This window comes from Poromitra crassiceps (assembly GCF_964638095.1).
Source record: "Poromitra crassiceps genome assembly, chromosome: 11".
Classification (NCBI taxonomy): domain Eukaryota; kingdom Metazoa; phylum Chordata; class Actinopteri; order Beryciformes; family Melamphaidae; genus Poromitra; species Poromitra crassiceps.
In genome coordinates, this window is record NC_139643.1 from 8,309,149 (window position 1) to 8,328,676 (window position 19,528).

The following is a 19,528-nucleotide window of genomic DNA, read 5'->3' on the forward strand; positions in this document are numbered from 1 at the left end:
CTAGGAGGCTATGATCCGTCATTTTTTTAAGTGTATATAGCAGGGATTCAGCTCACATTATTTCTGGCCGACCAATTGAGCCGGCGACATTCCATAATTCCGGCCTTATAGAATATTTACCGGCCCAGTCAAAATGTAGCCTATTGAAAAAAGCTAGATGTAGCCTAATCATACATAACATATGATTGTATAATTTTTACCAAACGAAATCTTAATTTTAAATCATTTTTTGATTTCCAAATAATTTAAGCGGTGCGGTCTACACTTGCGAGTGCAAAGGGAGCGAGCTGCAGGCACACCGCTCCTTATTTGTGACGCCGGCAGTCGGAAGGTCCCGTAATTCGGCCGTGGCCGTTCTTCACAGCAGAGCGTCAAAAGTATTTTCTTGAAAAAATGTTTTTTCTTTTTTTTTCCAATAGTACAAAATATATTATTTGAACTATCCATTCCATATAAAATGAAGACGTTTTGGGGTCATTAAATGCGTTAATTTTGTTAAATAAAAGTCCCTGTTTTGTCAAGGAGACGGGAGTGAACCAGGCTGTGTCTTGGATTTGCATAAGTAGTATCGATTGGGTGTCGGCCGGCCTTTGTTCGTATCCGCCAATCAGGGCGCGCGATAGGACGCGCATCCGCATAAATATTCAGTAGCCACCGGAGCTGGACAACCACAACATTCAACAGAACAGCTGACTGAGACAAGATGGACAACAAGCAAGAGGCGAGAATGAGGAAAAATGATTCTGCCGTTGCTGCTCTCCTGAACAAATTCACCATTCCAGGCGGAATGGACAGTGAAGAATTTATGAATTCCTATGTCCTGGATTACATGACCGGCCGCACACAGGATGGGGCTGGTGAAAGCGACGATGAGGACGATGAAGAATATTTTCCTGAAGACGTGGTCGCAGACCCAGACAACGAGGCGGAGATCCCCGACAGCGCAGTCATTGAAAGCGTGCAGGAGATTTTAACATCAGTGGATCCCATAACCGTGGACACAGATTATGATCAGGAAATCGAGAAAATACGAAACTTTGATTGCAAATGCCAGGCCAGACGAAAAGAGAACTCTATTCACCAGCCAATCTCCTGCAGTAAGAAACTGTGTGACGTCATTTACAACACCAGGCTGGATTACTCTGCTATGTCGCCAGAATGTAGAGATATCGCTATTATGGCTGTGTATCACGCTTTGACGAATGATTCTGACATGACTCAAGCCACAAAGCAAGTGAACAAAAAGCGACAAAAGAACCGAACGCAATACATGGTTAAGGCGACTGTCATTTGCCGTGAGACGTTCTGCTTTGTGTTTGGGTGAGTTTCATATCTATCTTAACTCGTGTGTGTGTGTGTGTGTGTGTGTGTGTGTGTGTGTGTGTGTGTGTGTGTGTGTGTGTGTGAGAGAGTGTGAGAGGCGAGCGTGCCCATGTTTACAGTACAAAGATAGTATGTTGCAAGAGAAGCGTGTAGAGCTGCCATCTTCATGGCATTGTTGTTCATTGTCAAAATGGCGGCAACCTATGTGTGCAAACGTGCAGACCCGCCATGTTGGGTCGTCTTTGTTTGTTGCGCGCCAAAATGGCGTTTGCGCTATTGTTTTCCAGGACTGAAATCTCGACTCTTGCATTAAATACTCTTTGTAAGCTGATAGTCGCTAGTGTTATTCTAACCTTGCAAGCAAACAAGATTTAGTTTATTGAAAGAGTTTATTGAAACAGATTGAAAGTTTTGAAACAGTCTTTGTTATATATCCTGACATTTATAGCCTAAGCAAGGGACAAACATTGCAAACTAGCTTAGGCTATAAATGTCAGGATATAATAAAGACTGTTTCAAAAAATATAAATCTGATTGATTATTAATGTTTTATTTTGTTTATTCCAGCATCAGCACAAAGCTTCTGAAAGCCCTTATCAAATCCTACAAAGAGAATGGATTGGTCCCACGACAGAGGAAGACACAACCACGCACAAACAAGAATTACCTCGGCTATGATGACATCAAAAGAGTGGTTACATTCATAGCAAACTATGCAGAGGACCACGCTATTCCTCTGCCTGGTCGTCATGCCGCGCATAGAGACTTTAGTGCTAAGCTTCTGCCAACTTCTGCCTCTAAAGCTTCAGTCTGGCGCCTGTACAAAGATGCTATGGAACAGCTTGGTAAGTTTGTATTAGTCTCTCTCTCACACACACACACACACACACACACACACACACACACACACACACTTCTATTGTCATAGTTATGCAAACATTCCGCAGCCTTCTCCATTCATTCCAAACCTCTGACCCAATAAAACACCCGACATGAACCTTCACCCCTTCATAACTCACAACCTTCACCGTGTGTGTGTGCGTGTGTGTGTCTTTAACCATTAGGCTATTCTATGTGATCTAATTTTGATAAGTAAAGTACAGTGGTGCTCATAAAAACATTGTCTTTGCAGGGCAGCGTGCGGTGGGTGAGTGCAGCTTCACAAGGCTGTGGAAGTCACTGGTCCCTCACATTGCAAGCACCAAACCTAAAACGGATCTGTGCTGGCAGTGCCAAAAAAACAACGACCGAATAATCCAGAGCATCAACAAACCAGATGAGTTGAAATCTGACAGTGTCAAGAAACAGCAAGTGCATCTCAACTCTGTTGCAAGGGAGCGCTCACTTTATCAGCAGATGACTGCCGCCTGTAGAAAGACCTGTGACGAGTTGCAGCTGTCATTTGGCGAGAACGAACCTGCAACCAGGCCGATCACCATGCACTATAGTTCAACCCGTTCTCACTCTGAGCGCGTCGCATATTGACGCTTTGTCCTGTCCCTTGTGCGTCGCTTGTTACTAACATGGTACCCTTGAGCGACACATGAAACGACTTGGGCTTTCCGACTAAACTCAATGCAAACCCATGGAAGTCATCTTTGACGCTTATGGCAACTGCTCCCCTATTAGCCTAACTGCTCCACCATTAGTCAACTGCTCGCCCATTAGGGTCTGGAGGAGCTAACCTCTCCCAGACCCTAACCCTAAACCTAACCTCTCCCACCCCATGCCTAAACCTAACCTCTCCCAGACCCTAACCCTAACCCTAACCTCTCCCACCCCATGCCTAAACCTAACCTCCCCCAGACCCTAAACCTAACCTCTCCCACCTCCCACGCCTAAACCTAACCTCCCCCCAGACGCTAATGGTGAGCAGTTGACTAATGGGCGAGCAGTTAGGCTGATGGGGGAGCAGTTGCCATAAGCGTCAAAGTTGACTTCTATGGGTTTGCATTGAGTTTAGTCGGAAAGCCCAAGTCGTTTCATGGGTCGCTCAAGGGTACCATGTTAGTAACAAGTGGCGCATAAGGGACGGGACAAAGCGTCAATATGCTACGTGGTCGGAGTGAGAACGTGTTGTATAGTTTTGATTTTGCACAACAGGTGAGAATACATTTTTATCTTATCACACCTCTCTTTCTCACACACACACACACACACACACACAGATTACAGTTTGTATTTCATATTTTTCCTGACACACAGAATGGCACTGTGTGTTTTGAAACCTACGACTGGCAAGAACACCTGGCAAAATACTTCAGAAAACTGCCACAGATAAAGAGTTACCAGCACTTCAGGTAATTATCATTCCCATTCCCAGCTAATTTTATTTTATTTTATTTTATTTTATTTTATTTTATTTTATTTTATTTTATTTTATTTTATTTTATTAAGATTTTAAATGTGCCATATTTCTTTCTTTTACAGCTTTGATGCGCAGAGACCTGGTGTGGTTGTCGCCAGAGAACACTGTGAAGCAGAACCAGTGGAGTTTCAGCTGCTACGTGACGCAGATGCCCGTCCGCCATTAGAGCCTCTTCCTGTGCAGACTCCGCCTGGACTGGACATGGCCAGGCAGAAGTATCTTTTTGAGAAGATCAGAGAATTCTGTTCTGATGAAGCACAAGACATCACATGCCCTCCACCTGCATGTCTACAGGCTGGGAGGCCTCGCTAGCCAGCCTGAAAAAACCCTCTCACTTCACTTGACTCGTTCAAGACCCCGCCCTGCTCCGGGGGGGTTTGGCAATGCCGCAAACGTTTTTGAGCTTTTGAAGTCAAAGTTCTTTTGATATTTTTTTACTTAACTTTTAGTTAAGAATGTCATACGAAACCGACCTGGATAGCAAGGCACTTCCTGTCGTGTCTTGTCGTTTGTAATTTTTTTACTTTTTACTTGTGAATAATCTTAATTTTTTTGATTATTTTTTTGGTGCATTAACATTAAGGAAATCTATACTGATGTCATCCAATCAATGCTGATAATGTATGCTAATAGATAAAGGAGTGAGGATAATACAGTACATGCTTTGAATTCCTTAGTTTTAGCTATACAGTGTTCTAAGCAGACCAGATGGCATGTAACAGATGATAGAACGCTCACCCATAAGATACTTGAGACTTGACTTGGACTTGTGACCAAAGACCTGAGACTTGACTTGGACTTGTGACCAAAGACTTGAAACTTGACTTTGACTTGCAAAAAATGACTTGTGAGCATCTCTGGTATTACTGAATATTGGTTTTATATTAACACATTGAGTGCCAGCGACGCCATATGGCGTCATTAGAAATTTACCGTAGAGTGCCAGCGACGCCAAATGGCGTCAATAACTCGAAATTGTTTTTTTGACGGGGGGGTGTCCATCTCAGCTTCTTACATCGCCTCTTACAATATGAGAGCTATTGAATGTGTCTAACCTATTTTACAGAACCCTTAGGTGGCGACAGCGCTCTCCAGATGAGAGAACGTGGAGTAAAACACACAGAAGAAGTCGTTGGGGAAAAGGAAATCGCATCGCATCCGTCCGTATGCAGCTGCTTCATTGAAGCATAACGTTTAGCTGTGCCCCTGCAGCAGCCAATCTGCTATCACAATTGAGCACCTCCGTGTGCGCTGCAACAGCCCATTCGCATGATCAGCCGTGGATTTGTTATTATTCTCAACTGGAAGCATGGGAGCTGGTACACGCGGCTGTAAAAAAGCTGGATCTAGCGGACTTTTCAAGTGCTGAGCACACGCAGAGCAAACAGCAGAGCCGAGCAGAGCAGAGAGACACTCCTCCCACAACGGGGGGGGGGGGGGGGGGGAGGGGGGGAGGTGGGGCACGCAGAGCAGCACACAACACTGACCCAGACAGACCCAGACAGCAGGACAGGGTTGGCAAACGCAAGCCAGAATATCCGATGCCCACCAGCAGAAGCAAGAAGCTGCAACCAGCAGCGCACGCAGGGGCCAGCGCTGCTGGTTGCAGCTAAAAATATTATTCTTCCAAACAAAATTCCCTGGCCTTCACTGTTTTATTGAAGGAAATTATTTTTGAGGTGTGACTACATCAGAAAATTAGCTTCAGAGTCAGTGATGTGCTTGAAATGTTTAATTTCACAAAAGGCTCATTATCTCAGCTCGTAGAAAAAAAGGTCTGTTTTTCGTTCAATCAAGCTATCTTCTCCGGCTCATAACTAAAGAACGGAAAATGGGATCAATAAACTTTTTTTTGCAGGTGATAGAAGAGAGTCTCATCGTTATTTGTGCGTGTTCAGTGTTTACATAGTAATTATTAAAGAAATTATATGACTGTTTTAAAATGCATTGCGGCCTATGTGGCACAGCAAGCAACCTTTTGCCCAAGGGCCGTGGCACTCAAAGTGTTAAAGGAGAATTTAGTTTTTTTTTAACCTGGACCCATCTCCTGGCATTAATTATGATTTGACCACTCACCAAGTGATGTCCGCGGCATTTCTGGCCGTCCTAGCGTTGTTTTGAGATCAATAGCGTCCAAGTCAGTTGTAAAATGGAGCTGATTTGGGGCCAAGTGTGAGCCTGTCTTTCCTGCATCTAAATAGCTATTTTTATTCCCGTTTTCCCCAAATATCGTCATAATCTGATCCCTCAACATCCACCACAGTGATATTTCGCCCCAGGCCATTTCCTGGAGTCGCACAGGGATCAAATTACCTCAAACGTGATCTCGGTCACCAAGTCTCGTGAAGTCCCGCGATACTTTCCTGCCGACTGGCCAACGACAGGTAGGACGCTTTGCGGTGGTGGTTTTAGCGTAACCTATGTGGGGTTTGGCGTAACCTATGTGGGATTCGAAATAACGAAGGTTATGCCAGAAATGCCGCGGACATCACTTGGTGAGTGGTCAAATCATAATTAATGCCAGGAGATGGGTCCAGGTTAAAAAAAAACGAAATTCTCCTTTAAATGCCTTTTGTTACAATAAATGCCTTTTTAGGATAATATTTTTGTAGTTTATTTTCATTGTTCATTTTGAACTGACTGAATGGTATATGTTTTTTTTTTTATGTTGGCCATAGCGCCGAAACCCGTAGGCAACCAGACTTTTTCCTACCTTTCCTACTTTTCCTTCCTCTTATCTCCCTCAACGAGTGTCGCCTTGGATGCGCTTGAGACCACCACACTGTAAGTGGCCTCTGGCACTATATTTATTCCTACTTTCATTTTGGGGATTCCAGCATAATTATGCTTGTCCTTTTATACCTGAGTAACTCACTTCTCAGCAGCTGCCAGGAGGCTCTGATGAGGAACATTGACTAGGTAAACATAAATGCAAGCACACGATGCTGGTGTGTGTGTCTTGAGACTCAATTTGTCATAATTTTCTAGTATTTCCAGCTGCACCAAGACAGCATGTGGGAGGCATTGCACATTCTTGTAAAACAAACAGAAGGACTGAAGTGGACGGAACGCAGGCCGTAACAGAGTTGAACTCTCTGAACAGCCCAATGTGATTATTATAGCTAAAAAGTGGCTTCAGAAAAGCAGAGCAGGTGAAGGTCACCCTGCACAGTTACCCATGCAGCATGCTGAGGCCTTGCACAGTGATGCACAGAGCCAGCAGGAACACTCCTGGTTGGACTTCTGTTCCCTCACACAGCTCAGTCAGCACTTCCAGCATGTCACTGGTTGAGCAGAGGATCTTCACCACCCAGCTCAACTCTCCAGCATCTGGAATGGAGCCAGGAGAACACTGACCCTGCTCCTTCAGGTTGCTCACCAGTTTGTTGAGGTGTCAAGTTCATCACACAAGTTCTCCAGTCTGTCCTCTAGCTCTGTTAGATCATCTCGATCATCCAGAAGCTCACGGAGTTTCTGAAGCAAAGCAGAGCGGCTTGACAGTCGCAGCTCAGCCAGAGGTTGGAGCATCTTCTCTTTCTTCTGTAAGTGTAACTCATCTTGCACTTGACGGAGAGTTTGAAAGGGATTCTGGGATGTGTTGTCCAACACCTCTGGGTAATTTTTGAGATTGCAGTTCATACTTTTCTCAGAGTCCACAGGACCGCAGTCTGCCTCCAGGAGATACACTTCCGAGGACGGAAAGCTTCCATGATCTTTCTTTTCAAGTGGTAATTTCTCCTCAATTCTTACACGCCTGAGGCTGTAACCAACAACACATCCTTCTGGGATTGTATAGGAAGTCTTGCCATTCGTTTGGCCACCCAGATGACATCCAAAAACTTTGTTCACTCCTGCACTGAAGAAGCCTTCCTTTTTTGTGCACAATTCAATCTTGCAATCGCTGGAAGTGTAGATGATTTCTGTGGCAGCATGCACCTTTTTCCTCCTCAGGGCAGTCAGTAAATCCTTTCTCCCTTTTGTTATGTTTACTCTTGCCTTCCTGTCTATGCAGCATTGGCTCAGGTAGTTGATGTCTGCACTTTCTATCTTCAGGTTGCCAAATGATTGTTGTCTTGTCTCTTGCCATTCTGCCGTGGCCTTGAGCTCTGCTGCTGCCTCCTTAATGGTTCCTGTAATAGCAGCATCCACTACATCCTGCCTTGCGTCGCTATGATCCTTTATGTAATCCTTTGGTTTGACATCTTCAATGTCGATTTTGGGTTCTAGGATATCATAATAGGTGGAGTCCAGGACCTTGTATTTTGAGAAAAGACCTTGTTTGACCAGCCTCAGGGGCGGCTGTCTCAGTTTCTGGCTGTCACGTATACCTTCAACACGGATGAAATCTCCCTTTGGTTCCACTCGATTCATCAACACCCTGGTTGCGTCACAAAACGACATCTTGTTGAATGTTGAAGTCAAACCAGAGTTGAATCTTAAAGTGAAGAGCCAGCTGCTAGCGGTCGAAGACGTGTTTCCAGACTAGTAGTAATCTGAGAGGGTATGACATTAATTTATATTGCAAGTTTAACCCAAATCAATTTGGACAAAGGGTTCCAATGATTGTACTGCAGATTGAAAAATACCTCCAATCGTCTCCTCTCTGCCATCTGCGTTCCATCAGCCTCCGCTCTGCTTTCTGCCTCCACGGCCTCGGTCTCTCTCTGCGCCTGAGGACATAAAAGTGATTCATGTTGTCAATAAACAATGCAGCTGCACTCTAAGAAAATAACCCCAATAGCAAAAATGATAGGTGCTTTATGTGACCATGGTTGCATGCATCCGTAATAATGTATATAAAAACACACCCTCTCTCTATCGATCCTGAGGCCTGTCTGGAACTCAAGATCTTGCTCTGCTCTGAGCCATCTTGTTTCCTAATGGAAAGAGTTCCATTAAATATGCATTGCAATTGGTGGATTTAGAAAGCATGGAATGTACCCCTTTTGTTGACAGAATGTTTTAATGTATGGTCTGTCATGCATACATCGCCTTAACCGGCAGCTTCTTCAAACAAAGGTTTTCTCGTTTAAACCAAAATAATTTGAACAAAGGGTTCTTTAATCACTGTTTCCAATACATAGATTGTAGTGCAGATTGGAAAATACCTCAATTTGTCTCCTCTGCACCTCTCTGGCCTCAGTGTCTCTCTGGGCCTGAGGATAGGAAAGTTATTCATCTTGTAAATCAGCAATGCAAGTGTACTTCAATGTGACCAGGTGATATTCAATATAAAGACAATGTGTTATTGACAATGTGTAGGAGATTAAAACTTATCATCCAACTAGAAGCAAGGCAACTTCAATGAAGGAGTTAGTGTTAAAATAGTCCAGGTCATATACAGAACTGTGCTGGTAATGCACAATTGGTCATCTCTGCCACATGATTCAACCGCATATGACTCAGAGCTATATTTTCATATACTGTACATTATAGAAAAGGTAACAGTTTAGAAAGAGCTTAATGTCAAATGAACTGGCTGGACTTATATTTCACAACGCACAAGTACTCCCCCCTTCCCCCTTTATATCTACCTGGAATGGGCTTGGTGGTGTTTCAGGCCGGTTGACCTCAGCAAATGAGTCATCTTCCTGTAACAGGAGATTTTTCTTGAAGACACTACAGACTGTCAATTAGTGCACAATGGTCTCAAACCTATTTCATATGAGTCTGAGCTGTCCTTTCATATACATACATTGGTCAATGTTAGATTCATTTGATTTGTCCTGGTGTATATCTTATGTAAATGTTTGTAAATGTAGAGGTTGGACCGACCCAAGGCTGCACGCAGCGCCCTCGGAGTGACCACAAAAGATCTGCGTTGGCCAACGAGCCGGCACAAGTCGAATTGGTCCGGTATGTCAGGGACGGCTCAGCTGGTTGGAGGTCCAGTGGGACCCGCACTTGGCAGGTGGCTGAAATGTCTGACAAAACATAAAGACATTATTAATAATACATATGTATAGATACACTTTTTATGCCTCCGCCGGCGATAGCCAGGCCGGAGGCATTATGGATCCGGGTTGTCCGTCCGTACGTACGTCCGTCCGTACGGCTGTCCGTCCGTCCGTACGATGTTTGTTAACGCGATATCTGAGGAACGCCTGGACGGAATTTCATCAAATTTGCCTCAAACATCGACTTAGACTCAAGGATCATCTGATTAGATTTTGGTGGTCAAAGATCAAAGGTCAAGGTCACTGTGACCTCTCGAACGCCATTTTCAAGCTTGTTAACGCAATATCTGAGGAACGCCTGGACGGAATTTCATCAAATTTGCCTCAAACATCCACTTAGACTCAAGGATGATCTGATTAGATTTTGGTGGTCAAAGGTCAAAGGTCAAGGTCACTGTGACCTCTCGAACACCATTTTCAAGCTTGTTAACGCGATATCTCAGGAATGCCTTGACGGAATTTAATCAAACTTGTCTCAAACATCGACTTGGAGTCAAGGATGAACTGATTAGATTTTGGTGGTCAAAGGTCAAAGGTCAAGGTGAGCTCTCCAACGCCATTTTCAAGCTTGTTAACGCGATATCTCAGGAATGCCTTGACGGAATTTAATCAAACTTGTCTCAAACATCGACTTGGACTCAAGGATGAACTGATTACATTTTGGTGGTCAAAGTTCAAGGTCACTGTGACCTCTCACACACCCAATTTCCAAGCTCTGTAACGCAACATCACAGGAGCGCCTTGACGGAATCTCTTCCAATTTGCCTCAAATGGCGATTGGACTCCAGAATGAACTAATGGCGGAGGCATAAGTCCGCGTTGCGGTCGTTCTAGTTTGAAAATTGAATGTTCTCAGATGAAAATAAATCAATCACCAACCAAGTTGTGGTAATGTATTGTATCCGAAATGTGGCTAATTACCTCGGCAAGACCTACAATCATCTCTCCCATGGTTGAGGAGGGACACCTTTAGGGTGACCAGCCTCCTCCTGGCTGCAACAGTCCGGCGACGCCTGGCGCCTTGTCCTTCTGTCCTTCTGAAAAGGTTGAACCTATGGAAAGTGATAATTAGCCCTTTTCACAGCTGCCATTTTGTGTCTAAAAGGCAGGGGAAACGCAGGTGCAACCAACTCACTAATTAGGGCCCCAGCACTGGAACACCTAAATAGGCTGGAAGTTGGACACCCTAATTAAGGTTTTGGTGCACCTGTGAAACTTCCTGCCTTTTAGACACAAAATGGTGGCTGTGAAAAGGGTCTATTCTTTGTCAGTATGCACCATAGGGCCTGGGTTATATATCCACATTATATATATCGAACCCTAGGCCTGTATGTATTACCGTCGGAAATCTTCTATGTGAAAATACATCTTTCTACAACAGCATGAGTGAATACTGGATTCTGATTGGCTAGCAACAGTGGTAAATAGGCCAACAATCTACAGTTCGGCTCCAACCGCAGTATCACTCCGCTCCCTGATGAATGAAGAACACCTGTGCTGACTCCGCCCACTGTTAGCCTGTCAGTCTACAAATCTCTAACAAGGAAATGTCCGATTTCGTAGTAACGTTTGATTTACTGGGTGGATTGAGTTTTGAGCAGTGGTTAGATGAAGATGAAGGTGAATTGAACAAAGAATGACATGGTGAAATTGGGGAAAGAGAACTGGCTGAGCTTGAGTTGTCACGGAGTGAACCTGGGACTGTCAATGGAACTATATTCTGTGGCGGAAGGATACATGTATTCTGAAACCAGTAATGATTGTAAATAAATTGAATGTTACAATTGTGTATTTTTTATATTATGTGGTAGCTATTGTAGTAAAGAAATTTACCACTCGAGGAAGGGGGTTGTGGCCACATTTACCACTGGTACAGGGTTGTGGCACGAGGCGAAGATTTCTTAAATAATTGATGCACAAATTTATGAAAATCAAGTGATGTCTTATTTAATTCATGCATAGAATCACCTCAGCTAATCACCTATCAGATGTCTGAATTTGTAAATTGTGAGCAAAGGAAAACAGATTGACGCAGAAAACAACCAATCAGCTTGCAGGTTGAAAACCTATAAAGGACATAGGCTGAGCTAGTTAGTTTAGTCGATGTTTGGAGGGGACTAGGGGAGCCATTGGGATTAAGAGCAGAGCTTTTGAGGATAATGTGCGTGCTTAAAACTGTAAGTAGCCTACATTTTATTTCGATAATATCGATTTGCATGTCCAGTTTAGAGGACTGTACAACTGTTTCTGCCATGTGTCCCTCTAAATGAGTGTGCAGTTCTCTGGGCCGATGGCATGCATGTGCTGCGTCCACCATTAGCTGACTGAGGTGTAGTTCCATCTCTTTGCCAGGTGGCCACGGCGCAAACGTTCCAGACGATTGTCACCGTCACCCCCCCCTCCCACACACACACACTGAAAACTAATTGCGAACCACTTTATAACCACTAAAATAAGAGAAAAAAACACCTTATCATGTGTTTTGATGGACACCACAGCGACTAACACTAATTTAACCACACACTTTAAGCTGGGTCAACTTCAGAAAATACAATGCAGGCGACGGTTAACAAGCAAGTCTCAGTCCGACCATTACGGCTAGCGACTATAACACTCATTTAACCACCCACTTTAACCCGAGTCAACTTCAGAAAATACAATGGAGGTGACGGTTAACAAGCAAGTCTCATTATTCCGACCATTTCGGTTAGCACCACCCTTGCGGGGACTACCCGCTAGTCCGACATTTCATTCGGACCAAACTACCCCACGCAAAATTACTGTAACAGTATCCAGTTAATATATTGCACAATTATTTAGTAAGTCTTTCATTGCTGTTGCTCGCACAAGTCGAGGAGATAGCTTTAGTCAAGGCATTTCCATGTCGACCATTTAGCATTTAATATTCTATCTCAATGACTATAGCCTACCTTGACACAAGGGCAGCGTCAGCCGGCGGTTGATCAGATCCATCCATGCTGCTGCCTTGTGAAAACCGATCAATGTTGTTGTTAATCCTGTCCCGAAGCAGCTCTAAACGTCTCCGCATATTGTAGCTAGGTCCGAGAGCAGAATGAGATGAAATCTCTCATCTGCAGGTGTAGAGATGTCCCTCCCATCGTAGGATTTCGGGGGATCACAAGCGCTGATTAGAGTCTCCCAGCGGCAAAACAAGCAGTTTTATTAGCGAACGTGTATTGACGATGCAGTGCGGGATTGCCCTGTGTAGTTACACTGATAGTTGTTTGAGCACATTGCTCGAGCTGTAAACAAGGCTATCTCGGTGAGTACTCGACCAATTTGAAAAAAATATGTCACGATGAGTCCCTTAGACACACTCAGAACAAGAGGTGAGCGGGCGTTCTCTGTTCTGGCACCTACTTTGTGGAATGGCCTCCCTCTCTCTGTGAGACTGGCTGATTCAGTGTCCACTTTTAAAACACTTCTTAAAACCCACTTATTTACACAGACATTTTATTAAATCTAATCCCACTTATTTGCTGTACCTTCGATTGCTGGATTGTCTGCACTTTATGGCCGGTGCGCCTCATGCCTTCTTATTACTTTATTTTAATTTGTGCTTGTTGATGCTGTTTCTTGCATTGTGTATATTTGCCTATTTGTTTATTGTATTTTATTTGATCCTGCTGCCTGTTTTTATTGTAAAGCACTTTGTGATCTCTGGATTTGAAAGGTGCTATATAAATAAAGCATTACTTACTTACTTACTTACTTACTGTACATACAGTGTGGAAAATAGGGTCCAGGTTGAAAAAAAATGAAATTCTCCTTTAAGCTAGCACCACGTGTAAGAACTGACTAGCTAGCTATCCAGCCGCCTACAGGCCTTGTGTAACTTTAACTCATTGAGTGCCATGGACGAACATGTTCGTCATTTCAAATAGTAACGTAGAGTGCCAAGGACAGACATGTTCGTCAATTGCGTTTTTTGACGGGGGGATGTCGATATAAGCCTCTTACATCGCCTCTTACAATATGGGAGCTATTAAATGTGTCTAACCTATTTTACAGAACCCTTAGGTGGCGACAGTGCTCTCCAGATTACAGAAATGTCAGGAATACAGCCTGAAAAAGCCGTGATCAAAGCGAAACCGCTCATGCTGCAGCCCAGAGCCATGTAGATTGCTCTGGCTGCTGCTTGACAGTGCCTGCCAACAGCAATCAATCCGCGCACACAACTGCTCCTCTGCCTCTGTCTGTCTGTCTGCATATAGTTTCTCCACACGATTACCCACCAGAAAGGCAGCACCCGACCCCGAAGGGCCAAACCTTTACCTGCAGTCCCATTTGGCATTTCCTTGTCGCGCTGTGAGCCGCTGTGAGCCGCACCGCCCGCAAAAACGGAGGCTCCGAAAATAGACTGGGTGGGTGTGGGGAGGAGTTTGCAGCTCAGGGGGGGAGAGGGGGGTGGGGCACGCAGGCTCCACAGAACTACACCAGGTCACTACATCAGAAAATATTAGCTAGAGTCAGTGAATGTGCTTGAAATGTTGCATTTCACAAAAGGCGGAATAACTCAGCTTCTAGATAGAAATGCATGTTTTTGCTGTTTTTGACCTATCTTCTCCGGCTGATAACTAAAGAACGGAAAATGGTATCAATAAACTTTTTTTTGCTGATGATACAATAGAGTCTCCTTGTTCTTTTTGCGTGTTCGGTGTTTACATAGTAATATCACACAATATTCTGTGGGCCTCGAGACATCACTGAAAACGCTCTGAAACTCTGGCACTGGGAGCGTCCGTTCTCCAAAAGTGGCTGGCACTCAATGAGTTAAGCTAGGTTAGCAGCACGACGTTTAAGAACTCCCATTCTTTTTTGGCTTTTCTGTGATGTTGACTTTGTTTGGACAAGCTAGCTATCAGAATAACTATTGGCCCTCCAGGGGAAATTGAGTCATGCAACAGTTGCTCGCAATCAGATGTGGAAAAATATAAACCTTAAACATTATAAGAGGCATAGAAATGTACCATACACAATACAGACATGTCATCCCAAATCAAGTATCACGATGTTCACAAACAAATGATACTACTAGGCCATGTGTAACGTCACTGTCTAAACTAAGGTAGCAAGTTGAATAATGTTAGTGAACTTGATGTAAGGTGATGGTTTATGTATGTGATACATTTGCAAGTTCAGAGGGGCAGTGAACTTCCAATTGCAGCGTGGGTTTCAGTTGCCATTCTGTGGTTTGTATGCCTTTAACTACACTGAGAGTTGCCATAATTTGTTGTTTAGGAAGGTATTTATCTCTAGCTTCAAGTTATTCAGTATTGATTGTGTGTGGGGGGTGTTCATGTCAGCTAGTGTGAGGTCCATGGAAACCGCACACCTGCTGGATTGGAGAATTGCATGTCTGTGTGAAAATAATCAGAAAAAGTAGCTGCACAACTCCAAGAGTATGTTTTCCAATAACAGGAACGCCCCTCACCTCTCTCTCTACATCTACTGACACATTAGCCTACCTGATGAATCTGCAAGCTCATGTTTTATTTGCTCTGGCAGATAAGGTAGACTGTCTTGTTTCATGCAATATGTGTTGGTATTATTATAAGTGTGTTTCAATCATGAGAGACCAGAGGGTAGAATTCAACAAGCGAGCTTTAATCACGAATGGCATGGCGATTAGATCTATGGCATGGCAACGAATTATATGGCATGGCAGCATGGCAACTAGTTCTTTGGCGTAATGACTCCGTGGTAAGATGCCTCTCTTCTTGTGGTGAGAGAGGAGGGCATCTGCTCGGGCTAGGATAGAGAACCCCCCCCTCCCCCCTAGGGGATTCTTCAGGAGTCAAGACATTGGAGGTGGGTGGGGCGAAACACAGCTTCAGAGGATGGGATGCGATCAGCCCAGGTACAGCGACCATGGAGGAGAAGGATCAGGGAAAGAGGACGATGACGCGCTGAGCATGGCTATAAGTACTGCCACGTCATAGCCTCGGCAGTGACGTCATTACCGACGTCATATTGGCAAGTTGAGGGGCTGATTGGCTGTTGAGGATGGGGTGATGAGTCACACGTCACAGCGGACGTCACACTAGGATTAAGCTTGACGTCACACTAGGATTACGCTTGACTTAGGCTGGGAGCTGAAGCCTATTGTGATGTGAGGTAGCGTGTCTGGTCTTCATCTTGAAACTAGGTCGAGACCAACATTTGTATGTGTGTTTTTTCCCCCCAGATAATTTCAAAGAGATGGTTGACAAGAAAAAGCTGTTTGAAAAACAACAAAACATTTGGGTGGAGTGGAAAAGATCGGACATGAAGAAAAAGCAGAAGGTGACTGCCTCCCAACCTCAAGGAAGCCCAGAGGTTTGTAGCTGCATGAAACGCTAGAAAAAAGTTTCAATAATGCAGATTACTTATTTAATGTCGAAGTGGTTTTAGTCAGTTGGTCTTCATGTGCAAAATTTAACTGGTTGTTCCCCCTTAATTGCGTGGTTCTAAAACTTTTTCATGTCAGTCAAGGACCCCTAAACCGACACAAATTAGACCACGAACACCCATTTGATAAGATTTTTGTTTTTAGATGTTTTAGTACAGAAAGTGTATGAAACCCATTTCCAAAGTAGTCCTACATTCGGTCATTGTGTTACTTATGGATGGAATTATAGTGAAAATAAAGATCCTTAGTGTGAGCCTGAGCGATCAAAAATGTCAGAGAAAAATGTCGAAAGAGGCTGTCATCTAAAAACAAAAATATATCAATCTTATACCTTGAATTTAAAATAAAAAATATATAGATTTTTTTTACATATTTCATACTTACCTTTATGATTTATCCAGAAGGCACTACACTACGTAAGGTTGGTGTGATTGACAACTCCCACAGTGTGTATAGATTGGGATTGGAGCATTCTTTACATTATTCTCATTGCTTAAATATTGGATTGTAGAAAAATTAGACAACCCTGTTAGAAATGTGTGATTGGGACAATCAACTTCACTCCTGCCTTTACTAAAAATAAAAAATGTATGTAGCCATCCTCATCAGCTGTGAAAGATGCTGCAAGAGATGCCGTCGTAAAACAACTGAAGGACGACCTCCAGAATCCAGGCTATGCTGGTTACAAAACCGTAAGTCTTCAACCTAAAGCTGTTGCACAAAGTGTTTGTTTCACTTCTTTCCAAAATACATATCCCACAACTGGCAGGAGATTATCATCTACAAAGAACTGAATATTACAACATTTGGAATTGAAAACTTTTTGTTGTTGTAACTGTTTTAAAGTCCAACTAAAGACGAATAATCAAATTTTATAGTACACAATTCATGGCACATTTTTTCCCAATTATTGTCGAAAGCAAGAACTATAACACCAATATTGTTCAAATTTGTTCAGGCCAGAACTACAGGTGCAGAAATACCTAAAGAGCTTCCAGCTGAGGCAGCATCAGACACCGATAGTGGCAGTGACTACACTGAACAACTACACTTGCACAAACGGGTATCTTTTACAAATTTATATGGCTGTATTTGATATTGTCTAATTATATAGTTAAAGGCATATGCCACCTTTTCGGGAGTCTCACTAATTTTCCATAACCCCCATACATAACCAAGATACACACTGCCTTTACCGTCAGTCTCCGCGCAGTACAGTGAGCTACAGTCGTCAAGTTAGTTAATATCGCCATATAATGGAGGCTAATGGTCCAGCCGTTCAAAATCACCAAAAACACATCCAACAGCACCAAAATACATGTGCTCACCACGAGATGAGATATTAATCCATAGTTATGTGAAACGTCATTTTCGGAGTAGATCCCCACACCGAGTTACTTCCTTGTTTGCCTGTAAACAGCGCTTCCGCTGTACACAGTGCAGCCATTACTTTACATGAAATGAAAAAAGAACATGTATTCATTATTATAGTAGGCTAGTTATTTATAATTCAGTTAAATATGAAAACTGTAAATAAACATTGCTGATGTTTATTTTGATTTAACAGTCAGTCGTTGACTACATACAGACATTGTACTATTAGGCTACTTCATTCATTGAAGTAGCCGCTAAGTTCAATGGCACTGAATCATAACGCAAGCTACATTACGATGTTCCCGTACTTGATTAATTACATTTTCTCTAACTGGACCTCTTTGAATTTTAATTGACTACCCCTGCCCTAGGCCTAGGGTGTGCTTTACCCCATTATTGGCACTTCAGTGAAGCGTACGGACTTCGGGACAAGTGCCTACGTCCTGCCGCAACACTGTTGTGCCAATAATCAAGGTAAGGCACACCTTCTCATTTAATATCAAGATTTAAGAATATGATTTATTTAAATATAAATTGTAATGTCTTATTTGAGGAAGATAAGTGATCCATTCTTGTTTCCCATGTCATTACATCATACATCACATTTTTTTTAATTGATTTGATCATTTCTCTCAGACTGCCGATGACACCCAGCTTTTCCTTTCCTTCCCCCCCTCCGACACTCAAATCGAGGCTCGCATCTCTGCATGCCTCAAAGACATTGGCGACTGGATGTCTGCCCACCACCTCAAGCTCAACCTTGGTAAGACAGAGCTACTCTTCCTCCCAGGAAAAGACTGCCCTCTCGCAGATCTCTCCATCTCCATTGACAACACCACTGTACTTCCCTCCCAAACAGCTAAGAACCTTGGGGTGATCCTTGACAACCAGCTGTCTTGCTCAGCCAACATAGCTGCTACAGCACGCTCCTGTAGGTTCTCTCTCTACAACATCCGCAAAATCCGTCCCTTTCTCACAAGAGAAGCGACTCAAGTCCTGGTCCAGTCTCTTGTCTCCCCCCGCCTGGACTACTGCAACGTGCTCCTGGCCGGCCTACCTGCCACCGACATCCGACCGCTTCAGCTCATTCAGAACGCTGCAGCCCGTCTGGTATTCAACCAACCCAAATTCTCTCACGTCACTCCCCTCTTCCAGGAGCTCCACTGGCTTCCCATCTCGGCCCGCATCAAATTCAAGACACTGGTACTGGCCTACAGGGCAGTACACCAGTCAGCTCCCCTGTACCTGCAATCTATGGTCAGGTTCCAAACCTCTCAGCGCTCCCTTCGCTCCTCCACCAGTGCAGGTCGCCTCGCCCCTCCTTCGCTACGGGGGCTCAAAAGTCGCTCATCCCGATCTCGACTCTTCTCGTCCCTGGCACCTCAATGGTGGAACGAGCTTCCACCTTCGGTCAGGACGGCTGAATCACTGCCGATCTTTCGGAAAAGACTAAAGACACACCTTTTCAGGCTCCATCTGGGCCCTTCTTGATCTAACTTGGTTCTCTCTCTTTCTTTATTAAAAAAAAAAAAAATACTAACCTAAACTTGTACCACTAACCTAAACTTGTACCACTGTTCCTTCAGAAGTTGTAGTTGTCATAGACTGTGCTCCATAGTTGATTGCTCTATTGCTGACAAAAATGTGTTATTGTAAGTCGCTTTGGATAAAAGCATCTGCCAAATGACGTAATGTAATGTAACGTAATGTAAAAGCCGCCGGCTCTGCTAGCTTCCGCAGCTAACGAGCGCCTCCGGGGAGCGCTGGGATCGTACTTACTGTCTTCGTTTTTCTTCCCCCGCTTGCGGCTAGATTGCTGGGTGATTCTTGTTTCCAGTCGCTGCAATTGCTCTTCAACATCTCGTAGATTTTCCTCGTAATTATTTCCTGGAGAAGCCATGCTGACGTGGGTTTTATTTTCTTTTTGCGGTGTATCCCACTTCTGACACCAATGTAGCGTTGGAACACAACACGCTAGAGGCTTCTCTCTTTTACCGCTCTTTATTTAACTAAAGCACAACAACAACTCGGCGCTTTACAGCCGGCTTTTTCACTCATCAACAGCAGAGCAAACCCACCACTACAAGACAAACA